At 43.6% G+C, this 25467-nt stretch overlaps 1 protein-coding gene across 2 annotated transcripts in view; it reads right to left on the bottom strand.

The window, feature by feature from the left end:
• Positions 1-25467, bottom strand: part of LOC135222580 (malonate--CoA ligase ACSF3, mitochondrial-like) — a 405816-nt gene that overhangs the window by 1651 nt on the left and 378698 nt on the right. The window lies entirely within an intron of this gene.

Here is a 25467-nt window from a genome sequence, read left to right as displayed (position 1 = left end):
ACCCTTTCAAGAAATACCCATTAGACATCTAGTCACTTTCGGGAAATAAATCAAAATGGGGCCTTGACTAAATGTATGGCAACCGCAAAGCTGTTGGTAACGCTGTCTGTGAACCAAGTCATTAAACAGTCAAGAGCTTTTTACCAAATGAGAATATTGTTAATTGAGTAACTTCCTATGTACTACATAACGTTTATGTACTACACTAAAGTCTGAAACATTATACTCATATATTAAGTAATAAAAATCTTTCTATAGTGACATGGCTATACTTTTTTTTCTTTTGCCTCTCTCTGCATTATTATTATTATTATTATTGATTTATTTATTTATTTTGAAAACTGAGCTCTTCTTCCTTGGCTCAGCTGACCAATTTCGTTACATCATTCCTTTGATATGCAGTTCTTGTTACTGTAGAAGCAGTTTCGTTGGACATTCTAATATCACTACTTACAAGCTCATTACTTATCATGGTGGAACCAGAATGAATTTATTGAGTTATGTTGCTAAGAAAGTTCTACATTAAATGAAAGACTGCAAGCCATATACTACTCAATAATAGTAGATTCAACTCCAGATGAGCAAAATGTGTTAATACATACTGAGGTTTTTAACTAAAGATGATCACTCAAATGAGTTTGAGATTCATGAAAAGTTCATAGAGATCATAACGTTTCACAAGAAAACTGGAGAAGACATAGGAGATACGGTACTTTTCAGGTTAGTACATTATAAGATATCTTTCAGTGATTGTAGAGGATAGGGATACAATAATGGCTCAAACATGTCAGGAAAAGTGAAAGGTGTTCAAGCACGTCTGCACAGAAAAAATAGGTCTACCTGAGTATGCTCCTTTTGGTGCTTACATGCTTAATTTAACAGGAGTTCATGCAGCTGCCCTATCTCCAGAAACTGTCACATTCTTTGGTTGTGTTTGGCGCCTTTATGTGTTCTTTAGTGGTAGTCCAGCAAGGTGAAAAATTTTACAAGAGGAAATTCCTTGTTCACTTCATTCACACAGTTCACGTGTGGATGCTGTCCATCCAGTTTAAGCACACTTACCTGGTATTCTTACAGCCTTAGACAAATCACTTGATAATTCTTCTATGATGCATAAGATGTGTTCACAAGTGATGTCTTTGAAATTGTACTTCACATCATATCATTCCATTGTTTTGGCTGCATTTTGGCTCGAAGTTCTTTCAAGCATGATTTACATAATAAGAGCATCCAGTTTCGTGGAATATTACTAGAAGCAGAAATGTCTCTCATCTCTGACCTGTGCGCAAAACTCAGGCAGCTAAGAGACAAGTGGGCTGACATATTGTCAGAGGCACATCATGTTGCTACTTCCATGGGATTTATGCCAAAGTTTCAAGAGAAGAGAGTGAAAAAACATAAAGGATTTCATGATGAAGCACAGGAGAATGTGTAAAGCCAACTAAAGAATCAGATGAGGAATCAGATTTCAGAATTAATGTTTTAATTTGTACTTTACATTATATTGTAGTCACTGACCTGGAGCAGAGATTTAAGGCAGTCAAGGTCATATGTGACACTTTTAAGGCAATTCTTATGTATGTATCTCTGAGCAAAGCTGAATTTGAAGATACCGCAAAATGCCTGGCTCAGAGGTACTCTTTAGATCTGTCTAATAATTTTGTTAGTGAAATGCTGCATTTAAAGACAATATTTAAGTCTACTTTCCACACAGAGAAAGATCTACTCCCCTTAACTTACTGAAAGAAATATACAGAATAAATTTCAGCCAATCTTTAGTGACACTTGCACAGCACTTTGTATATTCTGTTCATTGCTTTGTCACAGTTGCTCAGGCTGAATACAGTTTCAGTAAACTCTCAAATTTATAAACTCTTTCAAAAGAGCAACCATGGGTCAAGAGTGCCGGTCATATTTGGCACTATTGTCAGCAGAGAACACTTTAGCCAGATCTTCCAATTACACCTCACTAATAAATGAGTTTGCTAAAACGAAGGCAAAGAAGGTGAAACTGCTGTAATCACAATAAAAATATGACAAGGTGGTCCCGCTCAAGCAATGAGTTTGGCACTCATCTGCGCATGTGATTTTATGACGTCATTCTACCCTACGCCAAAGATGTTGCCATGGCAACGTGTGGAGTTCCTATGGCAATATCCCTCTCATATATTGAGAAATTATCAAAGAATCTAATGATGAATTATCTTAATTTGCATACTAGAGATATTAATATCAATGGGAAGTATTGTTTTTGCTTTTTTCGCGAGCTTTCTTTTGTAAACCGTCAAAATTTCCGGTAAGATGAATGACCGTCCATTCGCATCTTAGTAATGTTGTTGTGACAGCAGACTTCAAAATAGTTTATTGTAGCGTATTTCGGTGCATTGGGAGCAATACGGGGACACACAAGCTCTTTTTGTTTCCAAAGGTTATCAGGTACTGTAACATAATTATATATTCGTTAAAATTTATATTGTATATCAAAAGTGCATAAAATGGCTAGTGTTGTCGGAAATTTCCCCCCGGCTGGGTAGGTTAATTCTATGTCCCTGGATGGGGCGGAAATATGACGACCTGGCCTGAAGGGCAATATAAGGAAATATTAGGTGAAGGTCCAGCAAGATCAGGTTGGGTTTCACAATTTTATTACAAAATTAAACTAAATAAATTTAACAAAATACATGAACTGAGAAAGGCGGACTCATGCCAACGGACAACTTACAAAAGGAAATCAACTTTAAAGCAATTGACCCCGAGGTCCCAAATGCACACAAGGCAAAAAAGAAAAGTTTCAAAAAACCCTGGAAAATCCCATGACATCAGTCTCTGTGTCACTCACAAAAAAAAAAAAAAAAAAAAAAAAAAAAAAAAAAAAAAAACTTATAGGTGCAACATCTTGCCTATTCCATTTCTTCAATATCGACATTCACATGAACTACAATATTTCATATATCCAAAATCACATTGACTACTTAAATCTACGGAGGGATATTTATCAAACTGCACTTCAAAGTGTAACAAAGGCAATCATCCTCTTGTTTACATCAGTAAACGGTCGCTCCAATGCGTTCGTGTGACGTCACATATTATGGTCGGTCACATAAAAATACACGCACCTGGGCATTGGACTACCGGTTGATTCCTTTATCGTGGCTGTAATGGCCTTCTCAAACTAGGTCACTATATAGTGGGCCTAGCATGACTCCTTTGATAAATTATTTTGGAACACCTTCATGCCTAGTTATCCAATACGTATTCTTGAATTATCTATTTAATTTTAAAAAAATGTTATGGTACATGTTAAAATATTAGTTTTGTGTTCAAATTACGTTTTATAATGAACCATGTTATTGCACGATTTTTCTGGAAATTTGTATGTACTATATATATCTGTATTATTGATTGAGTTACCCTTACAGCATGATTCGAGTTGCGTTATTCAGCATGAGTCCGCTGAGTTCTTTTGGTGTATTTGCTTTGCAAGTTATATAATAGTTATTACTATTATTATTAATATTATTAGTATTATTATTGTCTATCACAGTCATACTATTCGACTGGGTGTTTTTTTTTAATAGTGTGGGGTTCCGGGTTGCATCCTGCCTCTTACTACGTGCGCTGTTTCTATGGGCACAATCTTCTGCCTGGGTCCGCGACCTACTTCAGCATCTAGTTTTTCCAGATTCTTTGTCAGGGATCTTGGGATCGTGCCTAGTGCTCCTATGATTAAGGGTACAATTTCCACTGGCATATCCCATATCATTCTTATTTCTATTTTCAGGTCTTGATACTTATCAATCTTTTCTTTTTCTTTTTCATCTACTCTGGTGTCCCATGGTGCTGCGACAGCAGTGAGTGATACTTGCTTCTTGATTTTGTTAATCAGCATCACATCTTGTCTATTGGCACCTATCACCCTATCTGTTCTGATACCATAGTCCCAGAGGATCTTTGCATGATCGTTTTCTATCACTCCCTCAGATTGGTGCTTGTACCATTTATTACTACAAGGTAGCTGGCGTTACTTGAACTGTGTGAAGCCTGGGATGGGGGTGATGGTGTAAGGCTCCCAAGGGTAGAGGAAGAGTGCGGGAGTGGTACAGTTTTTCTGCAAGTACCTGGGTCTGAAAGGGTAATGCTTATGCGCCTGTTTGTGGTTGTTATTGACTGCAAAGGGTGGAATGTAAATATCCTTGAGCAGCCATTGCGTAATTGAGACTTTTACATCACTTAGCATGCCTGCCATTTCATATTACTGTCAGGAAGATAGTTTCTCACCTGTTATTCCTAACATTTATTGGATTTTACTTAACTTATCCACCAAAAGTTTTCCTAACGAGCTCATATAGTAAATTAATGAATTGTATTTTTCTGGGCTCAGTTCGTGTCGCTGCGCGAAATATCCTTTAATCCATTATTTCTAAGGTAAATGTACTAACACATACCAGAGAATAAATAAAATAAAGAAAAAAGGTCAGTACAACTGACTCGCTCACCCTCCAAGAGGGTGTCGTATGAAAAAAAAAAAAAAAAAAAACACTATGGCGAGTGAGACCACTACCACGAACCGCTTGCCAATAGAAATCTCCCACTACAAAATCCCACAAGAGGGGAGCCGACCCACAGAGTGGGCAGCAACTACTACTACTCCATCCCATGCTGCCGACTGCTGCGCCTCTGGTGGTCATCCTTTTCAGTTAGCTCACAGCGTATACACGTGCCCGTTTTTTTGCTCTGTGTTTTTGTGCCCTTTTTTACTGGATTTATTCGTCATGGAGCGTACAGCCATTGCAGCAGCTAAGTTAAGTCGCAGTGTTTTTCTGGGCTCAGCTCGTGTCGGCCTATGAAAGGTCCTTAACTATCATTCTTTCTAGTAAAATTAATCTAAAATTACCAGAGAAAAACAAAATTAGAAAATGTCAGTAAAAACTGACTCGCTCACTCTTAAAAAGAAGTGTCGGTATGATAATAGGGGCGAGTGTGGAACACTACCACGAGACAATCACCAATTAGAACTTCCAATCAGAATCCCCCCAAGAGAGAGCTGATACCAACGGGCGATGCAGCCGCTACTACTACTACTAGAGGACGCCACGGACAGCAGCGCCCCTAGCGGACATCCTTAATTTTTAGCGCTAGCGTCAAGACGCAATTTTTCCTTGTGCTGTGCTATTTCGGGATTTATCTCAATAATCTACCATGGAACGCTCTGCTATTGCCACGGCTAAGTTAAGTAACTCATAAGTAATATTTTACCACAAATTTTTTATTCCCTGGGCCGGGTACCAGTATTTTCCTTTTCCCTTAAATAGGTCATATACGGTTCCCCGGTTGTCTCGTGGCGGCGCCATGCTGCTCGTAAGAATTCCCGGTCCTCCATACTGGGACTTCTTATACTTATGGCTTACTATATTACGTTCATTGTTTTTACATCGAGTTTTAGCTAGTTCAGCCCTCCTACCATATCTCTTAGTTTGGTATTTAGGGCTATTATTTTTATTCCGGCCCAGCATCCCGGCTCTTGCTCTTCATCGGCTATCGCTGGCTCCGAGTAGGCTTCTGTTTCTTGGAACAGTCTGCCTCCTCCTGGGCTTCTTTCTCTTTTACTAAAAGTGTCTTTTCCATCTTTTTCGATGATATATATTTATTATATTTAGGGTATTAGGCTAGCCTAGGTGCTTGTTCCTTGTATTGGTACAGCCTGGTTCACGTGGCCCTCTCCACGGTTGTGTTGCTCGCGGCCTAGGCCACTTGCGGTCACGTGTTCCATCGCACCTTACCCTGCCCAGCCCTCCCCTTCTGGTATAGGGAGGAGCTGGGGGACCCCTTGGTTGTCATGACAACCTCAGTTGCCTTCTCTCACTCCTACTCTGAGGTGGCCAGGGGTTCCTCCCAGCGGGGGGTATAGGGCGACCACTCATGAGGTACCGGGTCTCCATGCGGGTAGTCGGTGAGGCGGGGAGGAGTAGGCCATCCCTCCCCCCTCTCTCACTCCCGCCGTTGGGGGGGGTGGGGGGGGGGTGTTACACCGAGACCTTCCTCCCCCCCTCCCCAGTTGCTCAGCCACCTCCCTCGCTATACGAAAGGAGCCTTCCGTCGCAGCCGGGGCACTTTGGTTATAGATTACTGGCTCCGCTAGCGGGCGGGGTGGGCACCACTAGTGGTCGGTTGCTTGCCTACTGTATCCTTACATCTCTCCCCCGCTACGGAGGAGCTTGCTTCTTACCCGCGCACTCTTCTAGTAGACGGGCGGAGGGAGGTTTGTATTATTATTATTATTTTAAGGATATACCCTAATTTTACAATGAATTGTGTAATGTGATTATTTTTATCTACCATCCCCGCCATTTTCCGTCGTGGTTTCCATTTACCACCACTCCTGGTTGGTCCCTTTTGTGTCCCCGCCATCAGCGGAGCCTTAGCCTAGGGCACACAACCAACCTGGTTACCACACGTATTTTGGCGGGGCTCTGGTTTAATCTAACTTTATCGCTCCGGCACCAGCGGAGCATCTGTTAGACTGTAAGTGTTTACCTGGTACTCATGTATCTTTCCACTTACAGGCTACCAACTGTCAGGTCCCAGCGTGCAACGCGACGTTGTACGACCCCTGCGGCCACGATGAGTGCAGGTCTCACGCCCCCTGTGCCACGTCATACAATGAGATGATCGTCTGGCACCCAGAAGCCTGCGCCATCTGCTACGACCTAGTCGGTCAGCTGGGAGATGGGGTAAGTCCGTTATAGGCTTCCTTATCATTTTACTACAACTCTTAGTCATAAGTTTGTTAACCACGTTCCGCCACTAGAGCTAATCTCGCCTTTCTTTCAGGCTACTGGTGTGAGGGAAGTCGCCCTCGCCACCCTGAAAGCGTGGGTGGGCGGCTTCGGGAAGAACGCCGCCAAAGGCCAGCCATACATTCTTGATAAGAAGACTGGGCCTGTCAGATCTTCCCTGCGGGCAAGTCGACTGGTTACGTTGACCCCTTGTCCGCGGCCCCTCTGATAGCCTCCATCCAGCAAGACCTCCAGCAATCCTTTGGGGTCGTAGCCTCCCAGGGGAGTCGGTCCCGGACGTCGCTGCCCTGGACCTTAACATCGAGCCCATGGCGGTAGGGGTGGAGGATTTGTTGGTTGAGGTAGGTGTGTCGGGCGCCCAAGGTCTTTCCTTGGGTGCTCCTGGATCTTCTCCTGTCCCTTCTTGCGAGTGCTTCTTTCCAAGGCTTTGTGGGATCTGAGATCCCTACCCGCTCTCCCGCTCTCTCTGTACCCCCAAAGGTGAAGGGACAGAGAGAACCGAAGACTCTGGCCAAGACAACTTCGAGGAAGTCGTCTTCGTCTTCTTCGGCTAGGAAGTCTTCGACTTCCTACGCCGATGCGGTGAAAGCGAAGCCGAGCTCTTCTCACTCAAAGAGCTCCAGAAGCAAGGCTTCTAAGGAGAAGGCTCGCGCTCCCGCCGAGCCAGTGCCTTCTCCCGCCTCCACCGCTTCCACTCCGGCTACGCCGGTAGGAGGAGCAGGGCCTAGCACCTTTGATCCCTGCTGCTTTCTCAGCAGTGGTGATGCAACAGGTGGGCGAGCTGGTTGGCTCGCAGTCTCCGCCCTGGGGACGAGATGTTCGAGCAGATGTTCGCACAGTTGTCGAGCACTCTGTCTCAATCAGGCCAATCGATACAAGACCTCTCTAACAGGGTTAGAGAAAATGAGGACCGAGTAGCCGGGCTATCTCAGGTTCCTCTTCCAGTCTCCCCAGCATCAAGCACTGGGATTCTCCAACTCCCGCCATACGACTCTCTGCCAGCTTTCTCCATGGAGAACCATGGAGAGTAGCTGCCTACGCTCCTTCAAGGATGGGATGATCTCTATCCCGGAGTGTGGAACTCGGAGGGTTGAGGACTTCGAGTTTTACCCTCCGGGTCTGACGCAGCCTTTCATCGGTTATGCTAGGCTGACTGTAACGGCTCTGACTAGGGAAGACAAGATCTCTAGAGAGTCGGTCCTATATAGTAGAGATCATGCTCAGCGGGAATGGGTTCACTGCCTTGAGGACTGGGAGTGTACGAACACTAAACTCCAGGCCTACAAGAGTCCCTTTACTATTTTCGCGACGGAAGAGGAGGTTTCTCTTCCGTTCGCCACGAAATTAGTAGAGAAGTCCCTTCAGGCAGTCCTCAAGGATGAGCCCATCCCACAGTTGAGGGAGGCGGAGTCTACTTCTCCGCTCTTCCCGGCTTTCGGAGAATTGTGGGAGAACTTGCCAGCTACGTTCACGCTTGGTAAGCTCAAACCGGACTGCGCCATGGACCAGTTCGGCGAGAAGCTACCAAGGCTGCCGGATTCCCTAATCCAGGCAGAGTTTGATGCGCGAACCAGGTTTGGCAGGTCCCTCAATTCCCTTATAATTACGGAAATGGCTGCCCTCTCTTATGCTACGGAACCGCTGTTCAAGATTTTGGCGAAATCTCAGTTCCAGACGGTACTAACGGACGCTTTCGACTTCTTCCAGGCTGGAGGAGGAATTGCCGAAAGCATGTTCTAAAGAAAAGTGTACTATTAGGCATGAGCCGAATAGACTCTTGACCTCTAGCATGTGGGGAGCGGATCTCTTCCCAGAGTCCGCTGTCAACGAAGTACACCACGAAGCTGCTAGGCTCAACCAGAGCCTTAGAGCTAGGTGGGGTATTTCCTCGAAGAGGAAACAAGATTCCGTTCCCACTGCTGGTAAGAAACCAAAGAAGGCTGGTAAGAGGTTCCAGCCGTATCAGAAACACCAGCAACAGCAGCAATTTGTGCAGGCGGTCCCGGTTACCCAACAAGGACAACCTGCTAGTTCGAAACAGAACCAGCCCATCCTCCTGTTGTCCCCTCAATCACAGCCATCCACCTCCTACGCAATCTCGCCGGCCTTCAACCCTACATATGAGGCTCAAGGCTACAAACAGCCGAGAGGTAGGGCGAGAGGTTACTTTCGTCAGCGTGGCGCAGGAAGGGCGACAAGGAGCAGGCAGTTCAGAGGAGGGCGTGGTGGTCAACCCGCCCATCAACATGAGGCTCCCCAGGTAGGAGGGAGGCTGTTCCTCTTCCGCCACAGGTGGGGGTTCAAGCAATTTGGGGCACAGAGCATAGTGTCCAAAGGATTGGGTTGGAGTTGGATCAAAGATCCTCCTCCAATCAAATCATTCCACCAGATACCGTCAAAGGAATTGACAGATTACGCGGAAGAACTCCTTCAGAAAGGAGCTATTGCGAGAGTCAAGCATCTAAAATTTCAAGGTCGCTTATTCAGCGTGCCAAAGAAAAGGCTCAACAAAAAGAAGGGTAATCTAGAACTTGTCAAAAGCTAAACTCTTTCATTCGTTGCGACAAGTTCAAGATGCTTACCCTCGTCGCAAGTAAGGACTCCTTACTTCCAGCGTTGGAGCCGTCACATGCTCCATCCGATCTTACAGACGCATACTATTCATATCCCTAATAGCACCAGGCACTTCCGCCCATTCCTAGGATTCAGGCTAGGAAATCAAACATTCTCATTCAAGTGATGCCCTTCGGTCTGAATGTAGCCCCCAGGGTATTCACAAAAATAGCAGAAGTGGTTGTACAACAATTGAGAGCTCAGGGAATCATGGTAGCAGCATACCTCGACGATTGGTTGATCTGGGCACCAACAGTCGAGGAATGTCTCAAAGCCACCAAAAAGGAGTTCACTTTCTGGAACATCTGGGGTTCCAGATAAACAAAACGAAATCCAGACTTACTCCGGAATCTCGTTTTCAGTGGCTAGGAATCCAATGGGATTTGTCTTCCCACAATCTGTCAATTCCAGTGGCCAAACGGAAGGAAATAGCAAAGTCTGTCAGGCAATTTCTCAAATGCAAACAAACGTCAAGGAGAAACCAGGAGAGAATCCTAGGGTCCCTTCAGTTTGCTTCGGTAACAGATACCTTCTGAAGGCAAGGCTGTGAAAGATATAAATCGAATTTGGCGATCAAGAGCAAACTCCAAATATCGAGACAAGTTGTCAGTAATCCCACAGATCCTCCGCAATCAACTACGGCCTTGGTCAAAAGTAAAGAACTTAGCCAAGAAAGTACCCCTTCAATATCCCTTCCAGTGTTAACCATTCACACGGACGCATCCCTGTCCGGGTGGGGGGATACTCTCAGTTCAAACAGGTTCAGGGACTTGGTCAGTTCAATTTCGCCAGCTCCACATAAACGTGTTGGAAGCAATGGCAGTATTTCTTACTCTGAAGAGACTGCTTCCCCGAAGAAGTCTCATCTAAGGCTAGTTTTTGGACAGTGCAGTGGTAGTTCATTGCATCAACAGAGGAGGGTCCAAATCCAAGCACGTGAATCATGTCATGATAGCCATCTTTGCATAGCAAACAAACACAAATGGCATCTGTCTGCCACTCACCTGGCAGGAGTAAGAAATGTGATAGCAGACGCCCTGTCCCGGTCAGTTCCTCTGGAATCAGAGTGGTCTCTAGACGACGGGTCATTCCAGTGGGTAAGCCTGAGAGTCCAGGTCTCCAAGTGGATCTCTTCGCCTCACAAGCGAACCACAAGCTCCCTTGCTATGTGGCCCCCAACCTGGACCCTCTGGCTTATGCCACGGACGCCCTGTCGTTGGATTGGAATCAGTGGAGGAGAATTTATGTTTTTCCTCCAGTGAATCTTCTCTTGAAAGTCCTAAGCAAACTAAGGTCTTTCAAAGGGATAGTAGCTCTGATTGCACCGGACTGGCCCAAGAGCAACTGGTATCCTCTGTTCTTCTGGAATTGGGTCTCCGACCTCAACGGATCCCCAATCCCAAGCTATCACAATCAGTACAAATGAGGACTGTGTTCGCTTCCTCAGGAATTCTCCAGACCCTAAACTTTATGGACTTCATGAAGTTTGCGGCTAATAAAGATGCTGATATTGATCCACAGAATATTCTCTTCCTAGAATCAGATAAGAGAGAGTCAACCATTAGACAATATGACTCAGCTGTTAAAAAATTAGCATCTTTCTTGAGAGAATCGAACACTACAACCATGACAGTTAATCTGGCTATATCCTTTTTCAGATCCTTGTTTGAAAAAGGTTTTAGCAGCTAGCACTATTACCACTCATAAATCGGCTTTAAAGAAAATCTTTCAAGTAGGTTTTCAGATAGATCTGACTGAATCTTATTTCACATCTATCCCTAAAGCCTGTGCTAGACTTAGACCTTCTCAAAGGCCTACTACAGTTTCATGGTTCTTAAATGATGTCCTCAAACTAGCTTCAGATACTGACAACTCATCTTGTACATTCATAATGCTCCTGAGGAAGACATTATTCTATTAAGCCTAGCCTCAGGAGCTAGAATTTCAGAAACTGTCGGCTCTATCCAGGGATGCGGGTCATGTGGAATTCCTCCCATCAGGAGAAGTTCTACTTGCTCCGGATCGTAGCTTTTTAGCCAAAAATGAGGATCCTCTTGCAAGGTGGGCTCCTTGGAAGGTTATCCCACTTCCACAGGATCCTTCTCTCTGCCCAGTATCAACTCTTAGAGCCTTTCTATCTCGTACTTCTTCAAGATCCTCAGGTGCTCTCTTCATGAGAGAAAAAGGTGGTACTTTGTCAGTAAAAGGTATTAGACAACAAATCCTTTACTTCATTAAACAAGCCAACCCTGAGTCATTCCCAAAAGCACATGATATCAGGGGAGTAGCCACCTCAATTAATTATTTTCAACATATGAACTTTGAGGATCTTAAAAAGTATACTGGATGGAAATCCCCGACAGTCTTTAAACGCCATTATCTAAAGTCCTGGAATCTTTAAAGTTTTCAGCAGTAGCAGCGGGAAACATTGTTTCCCCTGATACTGTATAGTAGTTGTAGTATAGATCCAGGTTCTCCTTTCTACCTACATCATCCAACATGCCTCACCCTATCGCCAGGCTACTCGAATATCATAGCCTTAGCCGCTGAATCATATAGTGGATTGTCCCTATTTTTTTGCTAGGGACATCCACACTTGTACTGATAATGTACTTCAGTGTACCTACCCTTATTTTTTATGCTAGGGGTTAGGACACAAATGTGTTTTTTGTATATATTTTGCCGTACTTGTATTAATGGTGGACTTCAGTGTACCTACCCTATTTTTATGCTAGGGTAGGACACAATGAGTTTGTATATTTTGTAAATATGTTAAGTAAATCCCTTTTTGTTTATATTACATGCATCACTGTAATTTACTTTAATTACCATTTAAGTACTTTAAGATTACTAACGTTCTGTTGTTTTACTGTTTAGTATAAGTTAGTTTAAGTGCTTAGTTTGTATGCTGTAATTGATTTACTTATATTATATCCATCATTTTACACTGCTTTTCATTGTTCCTTTTTTTCCCATCTTGTTGTTTCTCTGGTACTCTTTCATAGGCCGACACGAGCTGAGCCCAGAAAAGGGATTTTGACGAAGGAAAAATCTATTTCTGGGTGATTGGCTCGTGTCGCCCTATGAAACCCCCCAAAAACCCCCCTTTTATGGTTTGTTCCCCCCCCCCCCCTTGCAGGACAAGATGTTTTTAGATTAAGGATGTCCGCTAGGGGCGCTGCTGTCCGTGGCGTCCTCTAGTAGTAGTAGTAGCGGCTGCATCGCCCGTTGGTATCAGCTCTCTCTTGGGGGGATTCTGATTGGAAGTTCTAATTGGTGATTGTCTCGTGGTAGTGTTCCACACTCGCCCCTATTATCATACCGACACTTCTTTTTAAGAGTGAGCGAGTCAGTTTTACTGACATTTTCTTAATTTTGTTTTTCTCTGGTAATTTTAGATTAATTTTACCTAGAAAGAATGATATTAAGGATCCTTTCATAGGGCGACACGAGCCAATCACCCAGAAATAGATTTTTCCTTCGTCAAAATCCCTTTATTGCTATTTGGTTTTTTCCGTCCTTGAGTCAGTATTTGCCGTTTTTTAGGTATAAATACGAGCTCTAGGTCGGAAGCATGGCAGCATGGTTTCTGCCTCGTGGCGGGTTCGTTCTTGGTCTCCCATACCAGAACCTTCCCTTACTTTATTACACTCTATTATTAGTTATGCTATTTATATAAGGGTACAGCCTACGCGGTTTTATGTCATGCATGCATGTCTTTTCACCTTACGTAGGCATCTTCCATCCAGACCCTAGCCACAGCTCTTAGTATCGGCCCCGTAGGCTAGCTTTGAGTGGTAGACTTTCTTTCGGGTTAGTCGTACACTCCTGGATTTTTCTCCTACTGTTTTATTTCTTTCTTTACAAGTGATTTGTTTATTTATGTATTATGTTTACGTTAGTGTAAGGCGTCTGGCTTCACCTAGCCTAGGTTATGACCTATTGGTCCATGTGCTTCCGCTCTTCAGTTCGGTTGCTTCCCTATAGCATCTCTCTGATCAGTCGGTTGTGTATACTAGGCTTTATTGTTTCATTGTATCTCTGTTACCGCTCCGTGGTCACTACGTGATCACGGAGCAGCCAGACGCCTGTCCAGTCATCTTTCCCTCCTCCCGCTCTTCCATAGGGCCGGGGGGGGGTTGGTCTGCCCACGCTCGCTCCACATACCCGGGCCTGCCTCCCTCTCCCCCTAGGCGGAGGGAGTAGGGGGACGGGACAGACCCAGACTGGACTCGACCTCTCCAGCTTCTCGGTACGTCCAGGATGGCTAAGGGGGGGGGTTGGGGGGGGGGACTGGCCTTTCCCCCCCTCCGTCGCTACTCCGTCGCTCCGTTGCTAGCGCGAGTCTGTTTGCCCTCTCGCCCTTTCCCACCTTACTGGGGGCTCTTTTCTACCGGAGCTCCGGCATCCACGTGGAAAGGTGCTAGTTCACCCTGAAGGTGGACTGCGGCATACAGTTGGTCTCTACTAACCACTCCGTCGCGCTGAGATCGCGACACGCTCCGCACGCACCGGACTTAGTCCGGTACGTTCGATATCTATAGGTTTTGAAGAATTAGTATTTAATTTAAACTAAATTAAGTTTATCTTAAGCTACCTTAAACCTTCCCCCCATTGCATGCTCACACCGGATCTCTCCGGAGTTATAGCCTATTCAGGCAATAAGGGAGGGGTTATGCCCAAAATTTTTTCGCGCTCCGGCATGCAACGGAGTTCTTTTAACCTTTAGCCTGTAAGTGATTCTTTAGGATGCTCATGTATCTTTTCACTTACAGACCACCAACTGTGAGCATCCGGGATGCAACGCCATGCTCCAGGACCCCTGTGGGCATGAAGTCTGCCGGTCCCATGCTCCATGCGCGACTTCGCACGGGAACCTCAAGTCTGGTTTCACGAGACCTGTACGATTTGCTATGATCTGGTGAGCCAGCTCTTAGACGGTGGGGTAAGTATTTCCAACTCCGTTAGCCAATCCCTACAAGGTTTATTAAGTTCTTAAGGTTTAATTCTAAACCCTCTTATCGTAAACTTAAGCTTGTTTTATATGGGATCTCGCATCCTCTATAGTTTTAAGTTCACCTTATACTTAAGTTTTAATTTTAAGTTTAATCTTAAAACTAACAAATACCCTCTCTTCCAGGCTCCTGCTGTTAGAGACACCGCACTGGCACCCTGCGGGCCTGGGTCGGCGGTTTTGGGAAGACGCCGCCAAGGGTCAGCCCTACATACTCGAGAAGAGGTTGGCGGTCCTGATCTTCCCCGGCGGCAAGTCAACGGGCTACGTCGACCCAGCAGAGGGCCGGGTGGCCCCGACTATCGCGCTAATTCAGCAGCAGCTCGCGCCTCGTTGACTGATCCAGGCCAGGAATCTCGTCGGAAGTCGCGACACTGGACTTAAACATTGAACCGATGGTAGGTGTTGACGACCTGTTGGTCGAGGTGAGTACGTTGGACGCTCAAGGGCTTCCCTTGGGCGCCACTGGATCTTCTACTCCTGCAAATTCTCCTCCTTCCTTCCAAGGCTTTACAGGTACTGAGCTTTATACTTCTCCTGATGCTTCTGTTAGACCTAAGGTCAAAGGTCAAACGGCGGTAAAAACCTTGAGTAAGACGTCGTCGTCGTCAAAAAAGACGTCGTCGGCGTCTACATCTCGCAAGTCTCCGGCTACAAACCCCGGAGCAGAGAGGTCTAGAGCTTCTGGGTCCGGCTCCAAATCCTCAAGGAGTAGATCCTCCAAGGAGAGATCACACACTCCAGCGGAGTCAACCGTTTCTCCACTTCCTCTGGTTCCTGTTCAGAGTTACCCCTCCACCTCCGCAGCAGCTCCGGCTTTGGATCCCAATACTGGCCTGTTGCAACACATGGGGGATCTGGTGGGGTCTCTCAAGAACAGTATGGAACAGATGTTCTCTCGGTTGTCTGATAGGATCAACTCCCAGGACAATATTATCGCCGGACTAAGCCAAGCTCCGCTAGCTACTCCCCCACCTTTCGGCGCAGGGGTAGCTCAGTTGCCACCATATGACTCTCTGCCTCCGTTCAGCATGAACAATCCCTGGAGAGTGGCGTCATATGCCCCCTTCCAAGACGGGCTTATTTCTATCCCGGAGTGCGGAACTCGAAGGATTGAGGACTTCGAGTTCTTCCCGGAAGATCTCCAGCCGACCGTTCATGGCTACGCCAGGCTTACGCCGCTGCCATGACGCGAGATGATAAGGTCCCTAAAGAGACAGTCCTCTATTCACGTGACCAGGCTCAAAGAGAATGGCTCAGGTGCTTAGAGGACATGGACTGTTCAAACACTAAAATACAACCGTTTAAGAGTCCATTCACAATCTTCACAATGGAAGAGGGTACTCCGCTTCCTTTCCTTACAAAGATTGCTACGGTTACTATTCCAGCGGCCCAAAAGGGGGACTCGTTACCGCAGCTAAAGGAAGCGGACCCTACATCTCCTCTACTTCCCTCAACCGGAGATTTGTGGGAAGACCTGCCCAACACTTTTTCTGCGGGCAAACTCAAACCAGACTGTGCTATGGAGCAGTTTGGTGAGAAGCTGCCTAGACTCCCAGATAGCCTCATTCAGGCGGAATTTGATGCCAGTCTAGGCTGGCCAGGTAACTATCAACACCATGGCCATGACTGAGGTGGCTACCATTTCTTATGGTTCTGAGCCACTGTTCAAGCTAATCACCAAGTCACTGACTCAAACGGTGCAGTCTGACATGTTTCGAGTTCGCCACAGCTAGAACAAACTGTCGGAAGCATGTCCTCCAGGAAGCAACTATTCGGCATGAACCGAATAAGTTGCTTTCATCAAACATCTGGGGAGCAGACCTCTTCCCAGATGCAATGGTAAAGGAGGTCCAGGCAGAGGCTACGAGACTAAACCAAAGCCTTAAGGATCGCTGGGGTCTCACCGCAAAGAGACGCCAAGATCAAGCTGTGGGGGTAAGGCTCAGAAGAAACCCAGACGTTTCCAGCCTTACCAAAAGAAACAGCAACGGTTTGCCCAGCCGGTTTTCGGCTGTTCCGTTGGTGCAGGCAGCCCAACCCTCTACCTCCAAGGCCCAATCACAGCCTATATATGTGATTTCCCCCCAGCCTCAACCTTCCACCTCTTACGCTGTCTCCCAGCCTTCAACCAAGTGTTCGAAGGCCAGGCCTTTCAGAAGTATGATCGCTCGGGAAAGGGAGGCAGAGGTAAGCGATCCTTTCGTCAGAGAGGATCGGGAGGGTCCCTCAATAGAGGAAAACACTTCAGGGGAGGCCGTGGAGGCTACCAACATCAATGAGGACTTTCAGGTAGGAGGGAGGCTGTTTTTCTTCTTCCGCCACCGGTGGGGATTCAGCAAATGGCACAAAGCATTGTGTCGAAAGGCCTGGGTTGGAGTTGGCTGGCGAATCCGCCTCCATCCAGACCTTTCCGCCAACTTCCATCCAAAGAATTGACGGAGTATGCGGAGGACCTCCTTCAGAAAGGAGCAATAGCGAGAGTCAACAGATTAAAGTTTCAAGGGCGCTTGTTCAGCGTTCCAAAGAAAGGCTCACAAAAAAGAAGGGTAATCTTAGACTTGTCCCGCTTAAACTTGGCCATTCGCTGCGACAAGTTCAAGATGCTCACCATCTCGCAGGTGCGGACCTTACTTCCCCGTGGGGCCGTCACCACCTCTATCGATCTTACAGACGCGTACTATCATATCCCTATTGCAAGACACTTCCGCCCGTATCTGGGCTTCAAGATAGGAGATCAGGCATTCTCCTTCAAGGTAGTTCCCTTCGGTCTCAACGTAGCACCCAGGGTGTTCACGAAGTTGGCGGAAGTAGTAGTCCAACAACTAAGGTCGCAAGGGATTATGGTAGTAGCGTATCTCGACGATTGGCTAATTTGGGCTCCAACAGTCGAGGAATGTCACAAAGCAACACTGAAAGCAATCCGGTTCCTGGAATATCTAGGCTTCAAGATAAACAGGACCAAATCAAGACTCACTCCGGAATCAACTTTCAGTGGCTGGGCATTCAATGGAATCTATCCTCCCATACTCTGTCGATCCATCAGCCAAGAGGAAAGAAATAGCGAAGTCAGTAAAGCAATTTCTAAGTCACAAACTTGCGTCAAGGAGAACCCAGGAAAGGATTCTGGGTTCACTCCAGTTTGCATCAGTGACAAACATCTTGATGAAAGCCAAACTGAAAGACCTAACCAGAATCTGGCGCTCACGAGCAAATGTCAGGTCCAGGGACAAATTATCCTCAGTCCCTCAGATTCTACGGAATCGTCTACGCCCTTGGGCAAAAGTCAAGAACTTATCAATATCAGTACCCCTTCAGTTTCCTCCTCCGGGGATTACCATCCACACAGACGCTTCGTTAAGCGGTTGGGGAGGATATTCTCAGTTCAAGAAGGTTCAAGGAACTTGGTCACCTCAGTTCCGTCAGTTCCACATAAACGTACTGGAAGCAATGGCCGTGCTCTTGACTCTAAAAAGGTTACGTCCGCCAAAGAACTCCCACATAAAGCTAGTCTTAGACAGCGCAGTGGTAGTCCATTGTATAAACAGGGGAGGCTCCAAATCACGTCATCTAAATCATGTCATGGTAGCCATCTTCTCCCTGGCGGACAAGTTCAGTTGGCACCTCTCCTCCACCCATATAGCTGGAGTGAGAAACGTCATAGCAGATGCTCTATCCCGATCAGTTCCTCTGGAATCGGAATGGTCACTGGACAACAGTTCGTTCCAGTGGATTCTTCAGAGAGTTCCAGGTCTACAGGTGGATCTCTTCACATCCCAAGCGAACCACAACATCCATGTTATGTGGCCCCCAACCTGGACCCTCTGGCCTATGCCACGGACGCCCTGGCCCTAGACTGGAACAACTGGGAGAAGATTTATGTCTTCCCTCCAGTGAATCTTCTCCTGAAGGTGCTGAACAAACTCAGGACGTTCAAGGGTCAAGTGGCTCTAGTAGCCCCAGACTGGCCGAAGAGCAATTGGTACCCTCTAATTCTGGAACTGGTGGGTTCTTCGTCCTCTTCGCATTAAGTTCCCAATCCCAGGCTCTCCCAGTCAGTACAAACGAAGACTGTGTTCGCTTTCCTCAGGAATTCTCAAAACCCTAACTTTATGGATTTCATGAAGTTTGCAGCTAAAAGAGATGCGAATATTGATCCTCAAAATATTCTCTTCTTGGAATCTGATAAAAGAGATTCAACTTTGAGACAGTATGATGCTGCAGTCAAAAAGTTAGCAACCTTCCTGAGAGAATCAGATATTAGAATCATGACAATCAATTCAGCTACATCCTTTTTCAGATCTTTATTTGAAAAAGGCTTAGCAGCTAGCACTATTACGACAAACAAGTCAGCCTTGAAAAAGATTTTTCAATTTGGGTTCAACATAGACTTGACAGACTCTTACTTCTCGTCTATTCCAAGGCTTGTGCTAGACTTAGACCTTCTGTAAGGCCTACGTCAGTATCATGGTTCTTAAATGATGTTCTAAAGCTGGCTTCAGAAACAGATAGTAACACATGTTCATTTATAATGCTCCTAAGAAAAACTCTATTTTTATTAAGCTTGGCTTCAGGAGCTAGAATTTCAGAACTGTCGGCATTATCCAGGGATCCGGATCATATTGAATTTCTTCCCACAGGGGAAGTTCTACTTTCTCCGGAACGTAGTTTTTTTAGCAAAGAATGAAGATCCTTTGATGAGGTGGGAGCCATGGAAGGTTGTACCCCTTCCACAAGATATTTCTCTTTGCCCAGTAACGACCTTACGAGCCTTTCTGTCCAGGACCTCCTCATCCTCATCGGGTCCTCTCTTTAAGAGAGAAAAAGGTGGTACTTTATCTATTAAAGGCATCAGGCAGCAGATCCTGTACTTTATTAAGCAAGCCAATCCTGACTCCTTCCCTAAAGCACATGATGTCAGGGCAGTAGCCACCTCAATTAATTATTTCCAACATATGAATTTCGATGATTTGAAAAAATATACTGGATGGAAATCGCCGACAGTATTTAAGCGTCATTACTTAAAGTCCTTGGAAGCTCTGAAATTTTCAGCAGTTGCGGCGGGTAACATAGTTTTTCCCCCGACTCTGCTTAGTCTTTAGTAGAAGATCCAGTCCTCCTTTCTACCTATCTCACCCAACAGTTCGTCTATACCTGCCATGTTCATCTACGTTTACCTTGAGTCTTAGCTGCTCTTATGATGGATATAGTGGGTGCCCCTTATTTTTTTGCTAGGGTCACTCACAATTGATTGTATATAATGATCTCTTTGGTGTGATCCCCTTATTTTTATGCTAGGGGACACATCGTATGTACAATGGTTACGGGTTTTGTATCTTAAGTCATATACATTCCCTTTTTTATGTTATTATTCAAGTTTGTTCTATTCAATGACTGTTATAATTGCTTTGAGTTCTTTGTACATAATATCTATACACAGATACTGATTTCAACATATTTTCCATGTAAGCCCTGTAAATATGTTACATTTAAGTTAAATTTAAGAAATATTATTAGCATTAAGTTAAAATTAAGTAATATTTCTAAATTTGTATCATTGTGTATATGTATATCTATTAGCAATTATATTTCTTTATTTTATGTTTTCTTTTATTTGAGACCCTTTTTTGTCTATTTGATTTTATTTTACAATCTTGTGCTATTTCTCTGGTACGATTTCGCGCAGCGACACGAACTGAGCCCAGAAAAGGGATTTTGACGAATAAGGAAAAAAAATCTATTTCTGGGCGATTGGTTCGTGTCGCCAGCGGGAAATTCCCGCCCTGCCCATCCCATCGCTCAAGATTGTCTGCTAACTTCAGGATGGCCACCAGAGGCGCAGCAGTCGGCAGCATGGGATGGAGTAGTAGTAGTTGCTGCCCACTCTGTGGGTCGGCTCCCCTCTTGTGGGGATTTTGTAGTGGGAGATTTCTATTGGCAAGCGGGTTCGTGGTAGTGGTCTCACTCGCCATAGTGTTCATACCGACACCCTCTTGGAGGGTGAGCGAGTCAGTTGTACTGACCTTTTTTCTTTATTTTATTTATTCTCTGGTATGTGTTAGTACATTTACCTTAGAAATAATGGATTAAAGGATATTTCGCTGGCGACACGAACCAATCGCCCAGAAATAGATTTTTCCTTACGTCAAAATCCCTTTATTGGTCTTGCCACCAATTCAGGAGAACAGAAATTAATGCAGTGATGTAAATTAATTATTAACCCTCTTACGCCGATTGGACGTATTAAACGTCGAGTCAAAATGTCTCCCGTATGCCGATTGGACGTATCATACGTCGGCTCAAAAAAGTTTTTTTTAAGATTCGCGGAAAAATACTTTAGAGGCCTACCAGCCGAAAACTTTTGTATCACGCGCCTTGGGGATGCTGGGAGTACGCGGATCAAGGCGTTGTTTTGTTTACAATCGCTACGCAGGCGCGCAAGCGCGAATTTCTTTCTTATCGCACTAAAAAAAAGTATCAGTGACACATCTCGGAAATTACTTCGTCACTTTGACATAATTTTTGCACCATTTTAAATTATCCTTTACATGAAGTATTATATATGAAAATGTGCGCAATTTCATGTAAAATACAACAAAAAAATACTCATTATTGTAGTTTTTATCAGTTTTGAAATATTTTCATATAAATAACGATAAGTGCAAAAATTTCAACCTTCGGTCAACTTTGACTCTACAGAAATGGTCGAGAAACGCAATTGTAAGCTAAAATTCTTATATTATAGTAATATTCAATCATTTGCCTTCATTTTGCAACAAATTGGACGTCTCTAGCACAATATTTCGATTTATAGTGAATTTATGAAAAAACTTTTTCCTTACGTTCGTGCGATAACTCTTCCGATAAATTTTTTCGTGCGATTGTCCTAATGTTTGCACCCTTTTAAATTTGCCGTTACATAAAGTTTTATATATGGAAATGTGCGCAATTTCATGCACAATACAACAAAAAACAACCCGTGGTCGTAGCTTTTTATCAGTTTTCGAAATATTTTCATATAAATAACGTTAAGTGCAAAAATTTCAACTTTCGGTCAACTTTGACTCTACCGAAATGGTCGAAAAACGCAATTTTAAGCTAAAACTCTTATATTCTAGTAATATTCAATCATTTACCTTCATTTTGCAACGACTTGGAAGTCTCTAGCACAATATTTCGATTTATGGTGAATTTATGAAAAAAACAAAAACATTTTCCTTACGTTCACGCGGTAACTCTTCCGAAAAAATCAGAATTTTTTTGTGCGATTGTCGAAATGTTTGCACCATTTAAAATTAGCTGTTACTTAAAGTTTTATATATGAAAATGTGCGCAATTTCATGTAGAATACAACTAAAAATGATTGAAGGTTGTAGCTTTTATCTTTTTTCGAAATATTTGCATATAAATCGAAATATATAGAAAAAAACCCACGTTCGGTCAAATTTGACTCTACCGAAATAGTTGAAAAACGCAATTGTAAGCTAAAACTCTTACGGCCTAGTAATATTCCGTCATTTTTCTTCATTTTGAAACAAATTTGAAGTCTCTAAAACAATATTGTGATTTATGGAATGAAAAAAAAAAAAATTTTAAAAAATTTTTTATATTTACTTCACTCCGCGCGCCGATTCGCGGCCGCAAGTCTCCTAAATACGTACATCGCATTATCCTAATATTTGCTCCTTTTCATATTAGCCTTTTTATAGAGTTTCATATATCAAAATGTGCGCTAAATCATGAAGAATACAAAATAATTGAAGGTTGTAGCTTTTTCCATCTCCGAAATATGTGCATATAAGAAAATATATATATAAAAATTTCGACATTCGGTCAAATTTAACTTGTCCGAAATGGTCGAAATCTGCAATTCTAATCTAAAACTCTTACAGTATCGTAATATTCAATCATTTGTCTTAATTTTGAAACAAATTGGAAGTCTCTAGAACAATATTTAGAATTACGGTGAATTTTTGAAAATAACATTTTTTTACGTCCGCGCGTTACGAATTCGTACATCATTTTGTGATAATATTTTTCCGGTGTTGCTTTTATTGTTTTACTATGTATTATATATCAAAAGGATTGCAATTTAGTGTACAATACAACGAAAAAAAAGTAACTCGTTAGCTTTGACCGTTTTTTGCACAGCGTGATTTGAATACAATTATCTATGAATTTTTTTTTTTTGCTACCATATATCGCATTATTTACATATGATAATGATATTATTTTTCATTTCTGATGATTGCATACTAAACTTCAGGCAATGAAAAAAAAATGAGCCAAAAATGAACTCTTAATCTTCAAAACTAAGCGCGCTGTGATTTTTTGAAAAAATTATTTTTTCCGCTTCCACGCTCACTCCAAACTGGCGCCGGCATACAGGAGAGGTTTTGATTTTTAGGGCTTCGGCGTAAGAGGGTTAATTTACTTCATTTCTCATGCTGGACCATCCTCTCAGTTGCCTTCTTCCAGTTGCTAAAACCAGTATTTGTGAATGTGGGCTCAGAATTGCGTATAAATGACGGGCCATGTATTTGGGCGTCGTGTAAAGACTAAAAAAATACAATTTATTAATTTACTCATTACACATTGACATTTCCATTTATCTGACTTTTTGTCAAGACCAAATTAATGCAATTCATTAATTTACTACGTGAGGTCTATAGGAAAGCTTTCGATGGAAACAGGTGAGGCACTGTTCTCCTGACAGAAATATAAAATGGCAGTCATGGTATGTGATGTAACAGTCACAATTACGGAATGGCTGCTCAAGGAGATTTACACTTCACCCTCCGCAGCCCTTGACAACCGACACCACAAATATACACACTTGACCATTCCTTCCATAAATGAAGGCAGGAACTAAATAGATGGCTAGATTAACGTATTGTCGTACACATTTGGCTCCCTAAACGGGCTTTGGCAAGGGGGAATTCTCTCACCATACCTGTTTAATACATACACAGATGCCCTGAATGTCAAACTGAATTCACTCCCAATCAGATGCACTGTCAATGAAACAACTACAGTGTTCCCCCCGTATTCGCGGGGAATGCGTACCAGACCCCCCCGTGAATAGTTAGAATCCGCGAATGTTTGGAACCCCTATAAAAGCGCTAAAAACAGCCTATTTCGTTAGTTAAAACTTAAGAAAAACCACTAAAAATTTTCATACTTGGTTTTTTAATAGTTTTATCACAAAAAGTGCATTTTATGATGAAATTGATCACAAAAACCAGGAATTTGTGGATATTTCTCATAGAAAAATACCGCGAATGCGCGAATTTTCCGCGAATAATGCAGGGAAACGTTCCCGAGAGAAATCCGCGAATGTGTGAGTCCGCGAATCCGGAGAACGCGAATACGGGGGGTCCACTGTATATACAGCCTCTGTTATGACGATGATATGGTTCTGATTTCCCCATCAGTGCAAGGTCTCCAACGACTCATCGACACTTGCCGCCAATATCGAGCGGAATTTGATATCCTATACAACGAAACCAAGACCCAGGGCATGTCGCTGCTCCTGAGATACCTTAAACATATTGCAGAACCACAAATTTTTCTCAGAAACCAGCGGCTGGAACAGAACAGCAGCGTTGTAAACTATGTGCAACTGGCAACATGATTGCAAGGAGGTTTGTCTTCTGTCACTGGGACTTGAAACTGCTACTCTTCTGCTCGTATTGCTACAGTATCTGTGGGTGCTCCCTGTGGACGAACTACACCCAAGAGACCATGAGACGTATCACTGTTGTTCACAATGACATTTTGAGACGCCTCACAAACACTCATGCTACCACTCTGCCATACAGATGTTCACAGAAAACCACCTGGACAATATAAAAATCATTGTAAGGCCAACAATGTCCAGTCTGATCACCTGACAGTGAAACAGCAGCAATTCGCTCATACAAAGCATCCTAAATAGTGAGGCAAGAAGATCTAAATTGTGGGGAAGATGGGAAAATGAGGTGTTTGTTCCCTAAATGACTTAATCTCTGTTTTTGCAAAGTGGTATCTGTAGAATCTGTCATTAATATTATATTGCTACGATTATTATTACTGGCATTTTCCTTTTTTCATTATTACTGTGACTATAATCAGTACAGTTTTGTTACATTAAATTTTTTTACTATTCTCAATTTTATTAAAGTTCTTGTCATGAAAAAATATGTGCACTGCTTTTTCATGATGTAATCCCGCTTCTCCACACATATATTCCCGCCTTTGCTCCACACATATATTCCCGCCTTTGCTGGTAGGCAAAGTGCCACATATTCGATAGTCTGGCAGCAAGAACGAGATGGTTCTCGTGTCATTTTTGTACTTTATTCCTTAGTCACTCTGGCTCCCCATGTAACACTCCCCAGTGCATTATGATAAATTAATTTCTACATACAAAAAGATAATATATCCTTTTTATAAATCCAAATCCTAACGTAACTGATTAGTCCGCATGGGTATAAAAAGGTGCTGCATGCCACAATCGTCCTCTTTTACTTCTAGTCATCCCATTAAATCACATCGGGCAGAGGGGGCTTCAGTCTTAGCTTGTGTAGTTCCACGAGGAAGTGACTTCTGTGACCAACAATCGTTCCATATCTGCCATCATTGGCTCTAGTGTACCGTTTGATGTCTGTAGTTGAGTAATAATGTATTGCCATTATGTTGATGCATCAGTGATAAAGCATTATTCTGAATTTAGTGAGATTATGTTGTGGTCACGTGGCCACTCAAATTTTTTTGTAAAGTAAGGGGTAATTCATCCCCATTGTTTGTGAGTCACACTGTATATATATATATATATATATATATATCTATATATAATTATATATATATTTATATATCTATAAATCCTCATTAAATCTATTTTTGTAATAAAATAGTCAAAATTCAGTGTGTTTCCACAAAGCTGTCCTTGTGTACAGCTGGGACTTTTCCCTTCAGGTGGGACTATCCTCCTCATAACACTAAGGTAGAGTTAGTGGTCTGTCATAGAATATTTTGCGACATTTTTGGTCCTCCAAACTGGAT

The sequence above is a fragment of the Macrobrachium nipponense genome, chromosome 8, assembly GCF_015104395.2.
Source record: "Macrobrachium nipponense isolate FS-2020 chromosome 8, ASM1510439v2, whole genome shotgun sequence".
In the NCBI taxonomy this organism is placed as follows: Eukaryota; Metazoa; Arthropoda; class Malacostraca; order Decapoda; family Palaemonidae; genus Macrobrachium; species Macrobrachium nipponense.
This window is presented reverse-complemented; position numbering and strand designations above follow the sequence as displayed.